Source organism: Parasteatoda tepidariorum, chromosome 3, assembly GCF_043381705.1.
Source record: "Parasteatoda tepidariorum isolate YZ-2023 chromosome 3, CAS_Ptep_4.0, whole genome shotgun sequence".
In the NCBI taxonomy this organism is placed as follows: Eukaryota; Metazoa; Arthropoda; class Arachnida; order Araneae; family Theridiidae; genus Parasteatoda; species Parasteatoda tepidariorum.
Genome location: NC_092206.1, coordinates 25,313,945 through 25,328,323, shown reverse-complemented (window position 1 = coordinate 25,328,323; position 14,379 = coordinate 25,313,945). Strand labels below are relative to the sequence as shown.

At 28.0% G+C, this 14,379-nt stretch overlaps 1 protein-coding gene across 1 annotated transcript in view; it reads right to left on the bottom strand.

The window, feature by feature from the left end:
* LOC107446207 (beta-1,4-glucuronyltransferase 1-like) overlaps nucleotides 1-14,379 on the bottom strand; it is a 198,527-nt gene that overhangs the window by 172,340 nt on the left and 11,808 nt on the right. The gene's annotated exons all lie outside the window — the stretch shown is intronic.

Below are 14,379 nucleotides of genomic sequence, written 5' to 3'. Positions count from 1 at the left end.
ATAATCAAATAAAATTCACATTATTAAGTATCTCTGTGTTCTTGATCTGTGGGAGAACACATCCAATAATAAAAACATGTATATTTATAAAATTTATATATTAAACGTAAACGAATAAACTCAAAATTTGGGATAATTGGAGGTCTTTAATAGCTCCATTTTAGAAACGCACCCACTACATTGTGCTTGAAACATTTTGTACTTAAAATTCATCAAAGTTTTTCTTTGTTAAAACTAAAATCGGGAACCATCAAAACAAAATTGAAACAATGAATCTGTCTTGGGATACTTATATTGAACTTAATATTGTGACCAAAACCTTTACTAATTGAAAATATTGTATTGAATACAGTTTGGAATTATAAAAAAAAATGATTCAAAAGCAAAATCTTTTTTAGTATCACATAAATACTTACGAAAAGTTTCCAATGAAATATTATAAATTAAGTAAATCTAGTATAATTCTTAATTTTTGAGCAAGTACAGGTATTTTTTTGATTAAATTCCATTTGATAAAAAAAGTTAATTTTAATAATTTCCCAAACATTTATTGTTATTTTATTAATAAAATTATTAAAATTAAAATTATAATTATAATAATAAATTTATTATTATAATAATAAATTTATCATTATAATAATAAATTTGTAATTAATTATAATTATAATTAATTATGCAATTGTTTAATTAGTTGTTCAAATTTTTAAATAATTATTTAATTTTTTAATTAGTTATTCAATTTTTATGGGTTCGATTCCCTTTTTAGATGTCAGGGTTATTTTTTCAGGTCAATTCAAGTTAATTTTTATAGGTTCAATTTTCATATCTCACCTTAATATTGACCATTAATTCTAGTTATTCAATTTTTAATAAATTACCCAATTTAGTTATAATTTTTAAATTTTCATTCTTCTTTTTTATAAAAAAAAATACTTTAGTTCTTTTTATCTTATTTTACAGTTACCAAAATTATTAAAGTTTTGAGTTAAATAATTAAAAGAAAAAGTTAGTAGCTAAAAAATTCTAAAGTTAATAACCCTTATTGAAACTGAAAGATAAGTTTTAAGTCCTTAATTAATTTGTAAAGGAAAATTTTAAATTATAATTTGTTTTCAAACATTTTATGCTCAAAAAGCATCAAAAAAGATCATTAAATTGATTTTAATGACTGAAATTGTCAGAAATTCTAATTAACACTTATGATTCACGTTATTTTTATGCTTGAAAGATTTGATTAGAAAATAATTAAACTATTTAATTATCAGAAAATAAAATAAAATCAAGAGTTGTGATTACTTAGTTTTATTTAATAATTAATGGGTCGACAAACTTGTCGATAGCTAATATCGAGAGAAAATGCTTATTTAGTTATAGAAATCAATATTAAACATCGTACCACAGAATTCTAGCATTTTTGTCGCAAAGATTCAATACACGATATTCATAAACATTTTATTGAAAAGTACTAAGCTTTGAAAAATACGATTATATCATTTTATTTAAATAGAATAAATATATAAAAAATTATCGGTATAGTTTCGAAGAAATTGTTGCGCAATTTCTCCTAAATGCTAGAAATACTCACTCACTTTAAAGCATCTTGCAAAATTTATACTTACGCCACTTTCAAGATCAAGCTCGGAAATATTGTTAAAAAAAAATAAATTGTTTAACATTTTATAGAAATTTTATTCACAATGTTCTGAATGTATATTAATTATTTCAAGTTTCTTTCGTTATTTTTTTAAGTTATTCAAATGCGACGAATCATAATGATGTGCAAAAAGCTTGAAACAGTCACTTGTAAATGTAACACTTTTTACAAATTTTTTATGCGAATGTTTTACAATAAGTTGCACTTTAAAGACTGTTTCCTTAATCTCCTAATATTGAAATGTCTGAGAGGAGTTAGCTGACAGTTAATTATTTATTTCCCTAGCATTTTTTTAATTAGAACCGAACGAAAATTAGCCTAAATGATGCTTTCAAGTGATTTAAGGATATTGAACTCAGATAGATCAAGGTATGGTTCCCGTATTATGCCTCTTTTAAGGGGTTATGGGTTTTATTTATTTATTCGCATACATATGTGGGCTCCTTTTTAAATACCTGAAATAGCTTAAAAACTATTTTCAAATTGAATACCAAAAAATACAAGTTAAAGAAAGACATCAAGAATATACACACAGTGTTACAGCGGGATTCGATTCCACTATAACCACGCGTCAGAGCGGTTAGCGAAATTGAAGTACCATACGGTGAGGAAGACTCTAGGATTTATTTCCAGTAAAGCAACAATACATTATTGGGGCCTCCATTGTTCTTCTCATAATGTTCTTCCTCCAAATTCTCTGAAGTGTAGAGGTAGCAGGTTCAATCTCTTTGTGTTGTTTTTTTTCCGATTTTTGTGACATTTTTCTTTAATTTGATAATACTGGTAGTAATAGTCGTAGGAATAGTAGTAGTAGTTGCCAAAAGTCATTACTGAAGCACTACGGTAAAAATTACCGTGAGTTTTGGTGTGTATAGAGACAGGTATGTACTTTTAGCTACGTCGCACTGGAGCTGAACCATGGGCTATCTGCGACGGTCTGTGAAACACCCCAGAATATGATCCCCATAGAGCCAAAAATGTGTACAGTTTACCATATTTTAGTAATTTTAGCCACACTTTTTTCCTCAGAGTATAAATAACTCAATTTACAGTTTATTGCATGTCTGTTTCTATATTTAAAGAAGAATCATTCTTTAAAAATTCATTAAACAGACCTGTAACGGTAGTTCAATAAATTTTAATGCAATTAAGCACGAAAAATTTCGAATTTTATTTTGAAAACTTTAAATTTTCCTTAAAAAAAACATGTTTGTTCAAAGTAAACACCTTTAGCTAACAAATGCAGCTCAAATATAGTTCATAGATAAAAAACAAAACAATTAACCTTTATTCACATGTTTTACACTGAATTCATGAATGTATTATTTTTTTCTTTGCAACATTTACTTTTCGAATTGAAAACAAATATCTGTTTTTATCGTTTAATATAATCTAGAACTATTTTCTTGTAAATTATTAAAACGGAAACAACTGAATAAACATTTTCTATTCAAAGAACTTTAAAGATATCCGAGATGAACAGTAATAAGAAATTAAGCAAACACTGACAGAAATATTTTTAAAATTATTTATACTTTTAATAAAAATTATGTAAACTCAGGTTGTGAGAAAATGCTTCCTCCTTAAATCGCTTCATGAGGAATATATAATCTTACTTTCAATAAAAGATAAAGAAATAAATGCATTTTTGATTTCCGCATTATATTTATTGTTTACTTTAACCGTTAATACAGGCTCTAATTTTCAAAACGCATTTTATCTTAGATTTGATACCAATAATTTCCAAGTTCCGTGGATAAAATATTATTTTTAAATTCACTAAGGAATCTTAGAAGAGATTTATTGCATTAACAACATTTAAAAATCGGTTGAAAATTTTATTTTATATCGGTTGAAAATTTTATATATTTTATGTATTTTATATCGTATGATGAATTAAATGATTAAATAAATAAAAAAGATGACGAAATAAAATACTATTTAAAATGCATTTGATGCGCCATTATTTATTTTCCTTTTTTAAACTGAGAGAAATAATTATATTTTCAAATTAATATTTATGTATAATTTTTTTTTGTCGCTCAAAATTAGCGCATTTAATTTAGCTTCGCCATTTAGTAAGTCGATTTTCGCACAAGTCAATTTACTTTCAGCAAGCTCAGTCATTTTAAGATATTTTCAATATCAGTAGGACGATATAGATAAGAAAATATCCCCATAGTGAGTTGAATTCGTGTTAATTATAAAGCCTCTTAAATCCTGAGGGCTTTAGTAAATTTAATGTAATTAGATGTAATAATTCGTAATAATTAGCTGTAATAAGCTGCTAACAATTCGTAATTTTGTATAAAATTTAGAGCAGTCTCAATTAAATTTATTTTAGCACGATTTAAAGCTCGCTTCAATATGAATATCAAAAATTTTTATTTAGAAGTTTACTTCTCCTCTGAATTAAATCTAGACTTAGCAATGCCGTGTTCATAAAACTATATATTATATGCATTGTCTACTCATGGACGAAAATATTTAGTCATTATATTTGTGCATAAAGAAATATTGTTATTCTTTTCATATGCAAATCTATAGAATATTTCAAAATATTTAAACGAACCCAAACATCAACAAAAAATGGGACCAATGATAACATTATTTTGGAGCCCCCTATTCGAACTAAGTTCACGTAAATAAGTATTAAATTTTTTTGCTCATTTTATACCGATTTTAATTAGATTTAGAGCTATTTCATTCCAGAATGCAAATCGTACTGATAAATTATATAGTTAGGAAAATATTACTCAGAAAAAATTATTAAGAAAAAAAAATTAAGCCAGTAACCGAACAATTTCGTCAGCTAAATATTTATACTTTCAAATAGTCATAGGCTTTATTAAATTATGCTCACGAAAATTTGCTAGAAGGTTTTAAGAAATAAAGCTTTTACTACCATGAAATCATTTAATTTAGTTAAATACTATAATCAATTAGAAAATTTAAAAATATCTTATTTCTATAAAAATAAAAACAAATTCATTAATTTAAAATCAAAATCAGACATTCAAAAGATTAATATCCAGTAAAAATATTTTTATTTTCTTTTTCTGAAAATAACACATTTATGAAATGCTTTTTTTTTACTTTCTTACATGTTTCTTTTCATACTGTTTTTAAGATTTTACGAAATTCAGGGCTCCTGAAATTGAATGGCCACAAGACCAAGCTTGGTCAGCTTTTGTGGCCATTGGGTCTCCATGGCCCTCACGTCTTACAACTGACTTTATTTTTTCTTGCAAAGCTTTACTTTTTCTTTAATTTTCTTTATTAAATGTTTGATATTGAGCAGCAATTTAAGTTAAAAGCTAAAATTAATAAGCAATGTAAAAGAAAATGCTCCATGACACTTTTTCCACGTTAGATATTTTCTTTCAAGATACAGTAAGTAGAAGACAAACTGTTGTCAATTTAGACGCATTACGTGGAAAATGAATCATTTAGGCGTTTTCCCTCAGAAACATATTATAAATGCATCACGCATTTGCGCATCAATTTATATTCCCGAATGAAATTACATATCTGGCGCGTGGCTAGTATAGTTATAGCTAAAGATTAATAGGTTTGCATGCTTCTAAATTACGGCGAATTATCACGAGCGAGTATCCTTATTTTAAGGTACAGTACTACACTTTAAAATAATCCAGCATAACTATAAAAACGTTAAAAAATTTCAGCGATCAATGAGATGAGGAATTTAAGTTGAAATAAGTTTTATATCTTTATTTTATTTTATAATTTTGTAAACGTCATTGAACACCCGATCCAATTTTTGAGTTTACGGCTACCAATGTTCAGCGCTGTAGTCTCGTAATTTTGAACCTAATTCAGAAGACAAGGAAACTCCTGGGTTAAGTATTGGGAGAAGTATGCCTTTGTGGAGAACTTTTTGAGGGAATTAACCCGTATTTGCGTTACGTGGTGAGAAAAATCACGAAATCCACCCAGGGTAAGTCTGACAACAAGGAGACACTAACCCATGATCCGTCTACCACTGAGGATATTTTATGTCAGTACTGCGGTCGATGTAAGCCGGGTGCGGATTCGTGTCAACCAGCCATTGCTGGAATTCGAACCCGGTTCACCTCATTCTGACTCTATCTCCCGAGCTCCCACGGCTCCATCCGGTACATTTGTGAGTACAGGACTCTATAATGACTGCTGTTTATTGACAACGAAGGCTGGAATTAACACGCCAGTATCGCAACTGGACATCTACAGATTGGTCGCTTTTTTTCAATGAGTCAAGTTTTGTTCTCCATATGACAAATGGAAATTGGCTTATATGGCATGAAACGGTAAAATATAAAGTTCTAAAAGAAATGAAAATACGAAATTCTAAAATAGTTCATTTGTCTGACAATTCAGGAACCAAAATTATCATTCAAGTACCAAAATTGTCAATCAAGTTGAATTTTTATTTTCAGATAGTTCTTCAGATCAAGAAATAATGTGTAAATTTATTTTGCCTAATTCGAAGCAACTAATAAGTTAAAAAATTTCAAGAACTACAATATTTACCTTGAATAAGTCGTCAAGTTTTAATGGTCCCTCAGGCAAAGAACTATGTTAACTGTAAAAGGTTACTTTAATTTGAGGCTCCTTTTTCTCTCCACTGTTGTAATTTTTATTCTCAAATTATGGTAAAATAATTGACAGCAGTCTGTCTATCCAACTAACCATAAAGTTTACGGTAATGATTTTTTTTATCTTTATTCTTTTGAAACCGTTTTATAACTAGAATGGTTAACAAACCCTGAATACAAAACTCAACAGTTTTTTAGCCAATTTTAACTGGCATGGTTTCAAAACCTCAAAAATGAGATTTAACTGGACATTAGAGATAGTTAAACAGATTATGGGGTTGCCTTCGATGAGTAAATGAAAGTAACGTATTCTTTTAGTTCTGCAGCTTCCCCGTATAAGATGAAAGCAGTTAATAAGCCGTTTTTTACACAGTTAACAGTTTGAATACCATCTTAATTATTGTTATTTGACGGTTTTGTTCAAATATGGTTAAAATGACAATTAAATAAATTGTTATTTAACCATTTTTTTCCGAAAAATTCCTAACAGTGTATAACGAAAGCTTTAATATATGTGTTTCAAAAGCTTCAATTAAAAGAATAAAATTAATAAGAATAAAATTTCTATTGTTTTTAACATTTCCATTGTTTTGAAATTCTGCATTTTACAGATATTTGATTAAAATAAAATTTGTTTTTTCAATCAGAACTCGAACGAGAAGTCGTTTGAAATCTACAATATATTTTTTTAAATATCTTCAAAGAGATTCTTCCGTCTGTATTCGTTGTAAATTGGCAAACTTTTTGTGATTCTTTACAAATTACTTAGCTTAAATTTATATTTTCAATAAATCAATTTCCGCAAATGAACTTAAATAGGTAAAAAAAAACTTCATATATATTATTTCCTAACCAAAACAATTGATTGTATCAAAAAAATTCGACTTGATTTGAAAATTGCACTTCTGATACATGCCTTATAAGTGCAAATTTTGCTGAATTTTTTTGTTCTAAAATTGAACGAATTGCGAAATATTACATTACGTATAACGTGTAAATATTTAAAGAAAACTTTATACATGTTATTTCCTGACAACAAGGACTGAATTGTGAATAATAAAAAAATTTTTAGCTTGATTTGAAAATTGCTCTTCGGGAGTACAAATTTTTGTTGAAATTTTTTTCTTTGGAAATTGAATTTTTTTTAAAACTATTACATGTAAATATTTGCATGTGCTACTATTTTATAAAACGCAAAAAATTCTTTAAGTCTACTTATTTCGAGTGGTAGGTTGTTACTTCACTTATTATTTATTATTCCATCGGATAAAGTAAAGGAGTAAAAGATTCTGCTAGGATGTGAATAAATTTCAGATTAGAAATATCAAACTTAGATTTTCGTTATTTTAAGAACAATCGTATACATATTTATCATTCAGAATTCGTTTCCCGTTTTTTCTCATTAATATTAATGAAATTATTGTAATAATTTGGGTCGAACAACCATTGCGTGACAAGAACTCACATAATTATCTAACCATTTTCATTTCAATATGCAGTTAACACAATTTCTTTTAACTGATGAATCCAAATAAAATGAGATCGTAAGAATAACTTACGAACTTTACATTTGAACATCATTAGGCGACTTGAAATAATTCTGACTAAATTTTTTGAGTTTTTGCTAATTTTTACATGTAATTTTTACATCTCGTTGGCTGAAGGTGGAGAAAGAAAATTAAGATTTTGATCACCATCTTACTTTTTCTTCTTTTTTTAAAATCGAAATCTTATGGATGAAATTCGATTTTATTGACGCCCTTTGAATAGAATAAGCCTCTAAAAATATTTTTTTTTAAATGATATATTTTTTATGACAGAAACATAATAATTCTTTCAATTTTTATCAAATTTACAGCATGTATGTAATTAATGTAGTTTTTGTTGTACTATAACTGATTTCAAGGTAATTTTTTTTAAAAATTAATTTTGTAAAAGAAACAATTGAAGAGCTAAAGAAAAATATAAAAACATACATTGCTAACAATCTCTCCAAATATAATGTTGAACAACCCAAATAAATGGTGTGAAAGAACCTTTTTTTCAGAGGTAAAACACAAAACCAAATTAGTGTTCATCTACAACTTAAAGGGTGTGATTGGAATTTAAATACTTAAAATTGAATAAGTTCACACCTAACTTTCGCGCTTTCACATTACACCAGAGTTATTTTAATTTCCGAAAACAAAAATGATGGCGCACTTTGAATATCAAAAATTCAAGAAAGAAAAGTAGAGCATTACCAATACACTGTAAGAAATTTCAGATCTAATTACGGTATAAAGTCCCAGCACTTTGGGTGCATCATTTGTAAAATCCATTTTAACCGTAAAATATTATGCTATAATTTTTACATTAATATTTATTTAATTAGAATGATTTAGTGATTTTACGGCAAATATTATTGTAAAAATTACGGTAAAGCAGATCCTTTGTTCCGTAACATGTTCCGGTTAAAATAAATTTTAAGGTAAGAAGTACGGGCTACCTTGGTTCCAGTACTTTTTTTTCGTTATTTGATCCGTAATTTTTTACTGTGTAGTTTGCTTGCAATCCAGATTGAGCTGGTGAGAGTTTGTTTTCATCGAAGCTGGATTCTATAAATGATTTTATACTGTATAATTTCGATGCGCGTTCATTCTACCAAGCCTAGTTCGAAATTGTCTGAATATTCTCACTACGCATATGCTTGATTTACAAACAAATTTTGTTTTAAGAATTAGTGTATAGGCGTTCTAAATCAATGCTTCTTACTTTATATTGTATTAAAAAAATAACTTTATTGACTCTTACGAGTATTTTATTTTGCTATAAGTATAAATTTCAGTGTTAATGATTATCGAAAATGGTGACGCGTACCTCACATCAAGTGATTACTCGACTTTGGTGTAAAATAGGTGCCAATATTTTTGGCGACGAGTTACACTAAAAATGTATTAAATACAAAATTTCATTTTGAAAAGATGAGCAAGAAATAATTTTTCATAATTTAAGAAATATCCGCAGATTTTTCCATCACTTTTTATAATAAAATATGATCGATGGATCAAATATTACGAACTTTTTAGAATTCATGTCACTTTTTAATCCTTCATTTTCAAATAATGGTATTCGCTCTTTTGGTGTTCTGAATCTGATGAATTCTTGGTATTCGGACAATTTAAAGAATTTAATTCAGTTTGCTAGAGATTAACCTAATATTCCATTTCATTCTGCATGGAAAAATATTGATTCATACGTAATAATTATTTTTTTAAAGAATGGAGTATTAAAGATTTGCAGGATGGTACCAAAAATGACATTTTGTGTGATTAAGGAAAAAAATAAAGTCAAATACCCTTTAGAATGCACCCCTACAATTATATTTTTCTTAAATAAAAGTTATAAATGAATTTTAACAACCTTACTAACATTATATTTGTGAAAATATATATTATCCTTAATTTTTATTATTGTTTGTACAAATATTTATTATTGTTAAAAGAAAATTAGTTTTGATTGAGTTTTAATAGCTTAACTATTATTGTATTTGAATCTATCTTATAATTTAATAAATGTTTTTCGGTAAGAACTTGATTGCAGGAGAAATCTTTCTGTCTAAATGCTTAACTGTTGTATAAGCCAACCCTCCAACAGCCATTGCAATATAAGGTTTCAAAAACTCCACTTTTAAAACAAAAAATACTGTGCATCACATTACTTCCCTTTAATTTAATGCTTAGAAAGTAGAGATAATATAAAATATTTAAAGAAAAACATTTATTATTTTCACCTCTTTATTTTTTTGTATTAGAACATATGAATGAAATCAGATTTCCTGAGATTTAATCAACTCATGTTGGGGTGAAAGGGGCTTTTGCGAAGGACGTTTGTGTTAAAATACGCTCTTATACACAGAAATACTATAACGCGATGACACTTTCAATTTCTTTGATTATATATAACTAATAAGTTTCTGTTGTAGCATAACATATTGAACAAGAAAATTTTTTTAACGAAAATGAACCTCGTAAGATTTGGATAGTTTTATGACGTTGAGAAATATATAAAAATATTGAGGATAAATAAATGGAAACAACATGCATCTGATAGAAAGAAAAACTCTTTGAGGCGGACTTGGTCTGCTTTGAGCTGTAGTGCCAGGAAGAAGAACTTTGTGAGATAGAGAGAGCGAATAATAAAATATAATAAAAATTGTGAATGGCATTTTTCAAATTTACTAGGAAAATTAATATTATTGAAGTTTATTGAGAAATTGAAGAGCCCCTGGTTTTTCAGAGTCATTGATGATAAATTATATTAGGGGAATATATGATGTTAAATTCTGCTAGAGCAATCACCAAGCGATTAAATGAACATACCACATTTTGACTGCTTATGATCATATTCCTCCTCGACAGACAGTAAAAAAAAATTCAAAACGTAGTTAAGTCGCATTATATTATTTAGCTTAAATTTAATAGTTAAGGTACAGAGATAATATAAATGATTTAAAAAACGATTATTGAGAAAACTCCTATTAAAAAGTCATTACCTGTAACTACATAGTAAAATACGTTTTTTATTCTTTTTACTTGTGTTACATCAAATGACTTTACATCCATTCAATATCTTATCCTAATAGCGTAAAGAAATCCCTTCCAATAACAAAATCTTCTTTGGAAGCTATTTCCTTTAAATGACTTCACTTTTACCACGATTTAACAACTTAACGCTTTAACCTCATTTTCCCCAGAGCATCATTAAAATGGGATTCTACAGATATCCATAGCAAACAATTAACCAGAATACTTTCAACTTACTGAAGTTAATGTAATGTAAATTAAGTCAAAATACTTTTTGAAAAAAGTTTCTTTATTTATCATTCGATTTATTTTAAGCATTTAATATTATTTTTATGTAGTTCTTTGGAAACTATAATTGGTGTTCATCAAATTTCGAAATTACTACCAACGTTACCCACCAGGTGGCACTTCTGATTGGTAAAATTATAAAGCAATGCTATTTGCTGTGTGTTAGACTATTCAAACTGAAGTATTAGCACAGATTTTTCTTATTTTCCTTTAATTACAGAACGCAGTAAAACTTGTATTTACATTTCCTTCTGATTTCTAATTAGTTTTTCAAATCGCGGGTCATCTCTTAGAAACACCCGATTATATTGACAGGTAAAAATCTGAAGGGTAAAAAATGGCTCGATATTTTCCATTTAACTGCTTGTTCTTTTATTTTAAGATTTAAAAAAATAAATAAAAAAAATAATGAATATATGTAAAAAAAAATTGTAAAAATGCCATTTGTTAAGTTATTTTTGGAGAGCAAACATTTGAACATGAAAGAACTATAAAAGTGTAAAAATAATAAAAAAGGAAGAGTAGATTCACACAACATTTGCTCTTTAAGACAAATTAAGATCTTTATTCTACTTTGTAAACATTTGAAGACATGTAGCAATTAGGTTCCGTTAAAAAAAATCTTTTAAATTTGAACTTTTAAATTTAAGAAAAAGTAAAATTAATTTGAAATAAATGTTTCGCATAAAAAGTTTAAACATGACAAAAACTTTCTTTACAAAAGATGAAATTAAAAAAGTCGAGAAAAAAAGATGAAGTCGTCTTTTTTCTTTGAAAAGCACCTTCTTAAATTTCAATTTTTCCTCTTCCTATTTAAAGCGATGAAATTCATTACCTTTAACATAAAAAAGTGGACAAAAAAGCCGAAAAAAATCTAAACAATTTCATTATTTGACTTCTAGGAATTCGTATTCAGAAATGTTTTGCTTCTTGTTTTAATTTAAGAAGAATTCTAAGGGATATTTAATCTTTTCATAATTTAGTCTGTTGTATTAATTTACCAAATTTTGAAGCACATTTGTCATCGGAAGTAATAAAAATTGGCATATATTTAAGTCTTTGAAGTGTAATCACATGTGCAATAAAATTTGATTTAAAAATTGTTTTAAAACTTCAAAAATTAAACTAATTTTAATTTTAATTAGTATAACATTCGCTGAAAATCTATTCTTCGTAAGAGGTGAAAAAAAAAACAGTAAATGATCTATAAATCACAGAACAGAACCATGAAATCATGCACAATGCTGAAAGACATATATTAAAATAATTAATAAAGCTAGAATAATTCCAATTTTTTTACTTATTATTATATTTTGGATCCTGTTGGTGGCTTTACGTTATTAAACTACGCGAAAACATGTTTTTTATTAGTTCATCCCCCCGAAATAAAGGTTAACTGGCATTCAGTATTATTTGGAATGATGCTGTAGCTTCAAGTTAACTCAAGATAGTCAAAATTTACCCCAATCAAGCGATTTTCCTTTCCAGGGTCTGTAAAAAATCTCNTGCATCTGATTTATTAAACACTGACATGAATCGTGAACTTCAATACAATACGATGATGAAAATGGCAGCGATTGTTACTCGCAATGTTCCACTAATGAATGAGAAACAAAGGAGCATTTATGACCGCATTATGCTCGCAGTTTCAGCAGGACAGTGTGGATTTTTTTCCTGATGCACCAGGTGGAACAGGCAAAACATTAATTACTTCGCTAATTCTCTGTGAAATACGATCAAATAATGGCATCGCGTTGGCCGTTGCATCATCTGGCATTGCGGCAATTTTATTGAACGGAGGCAGAACAGCTCATTCAGTATTTAAGCTGCCACTAAATATTCAAAACAACCCAGATGCAGTGTGCAACATAAAAAATATTTCTTCTATGGCCACAGTGTTAAAACACAGTAAAATTATCATCTGGGATGATTGCACTATGGAACACAAAAATCGCTTGAGGCGTTGAACAGGACATTGAAAGATATAAAAAAATAATGACAAATTATTTGGCGGCACTCTGTTACTCCTTTCCGGTGATTTCAGACAAACACTTCACGTCATTCTGCGTTTAATGTAAGCTGATGAGATCAATGCTTTCTTGAGATCATCTCCACTTTGGCGTAATGTTGAAAAAGTTCTAGTGATCTATAAATCACTGAACAGAACCATGAAATCATGCACAATGCTGAAAGACATATATTAAAATAATTAATAAAGCTAAAATAATTCCAATTTTTTTACTTATTATTATATTTTGGATCCTGTTGGTGGCTTTACGTTATTAAACTACGCGAAAACATGTTTTTTATTAGTTCATCCCCCCGAAATAAAGGTTAACTGGCATTCAGTATTATTTGGAATGATGCTGTAGCTTGAAGTTAACTCAGGATAGTCAAAATTTACCCCAATCAAGCGATTTTCCTTTCCAGGGTCTGTAAAAAATCTCTTTCTACGGTATCTATATTAAAAATGCTCAACATTCATGCAGTTTTAAAAAATACTAATTATACTTATATTGGTTTATATTCTACTTATTAAAACTGTCCCAAATACCATAATACCAGCCTATTACCAGTATTAATTAAGCATCGCTGGCGTTAATAATAGTATGGCGATACTTAACATTTCTCCTCAACGAATTAGTACCAGTTCTCCATTAATTTTGCCTTTTAGTGTATAGTTTGAGTCACGGTGTCTCAGTGGACTGAGATGTCACAGTGAAGAACTAAGGTTCGATCCCTAGTGATGGCTTGAAGACAACACAGCTTCTGATCGGTATGTATTAGCTTGTCTGGGAAGTCCTCATATTGTTGGACACGAAATAGTACAGCATAAACCTCCGTGACTCTCCGGGCTCACAGTGGTCTTTTGCCGAAATGCTTTACTTTTCTTAGGATATAGTATTTATTTGTTTCAATCGATACCTGCTACCAAAATTAATTAAGCATTATTGATGCCAATAATATTATGGGAAATTTTTACTTTTCTCTAAACAAATTTGCACTATTTTACCATTTATTTATTTAGTAAATAGTTTAGTTATTTATTTCGATTGGTATTTCTTACCAAAATTATTTATACATCTTTGGATTATAAAATAGGATTGCGAGCTTTTACTTTTCTCATAAATTGAACGAATTAGTACCATTTCTCCATTAATTTTGAGATTTAGTACATAGCTTAGTTTTTTGTTGGATTTAGAAAATTAATACCAGAATTATTTAAGCATCATTGAAGTCAATAACAGTATGGCGATTTTACACATATCTCCTAAAT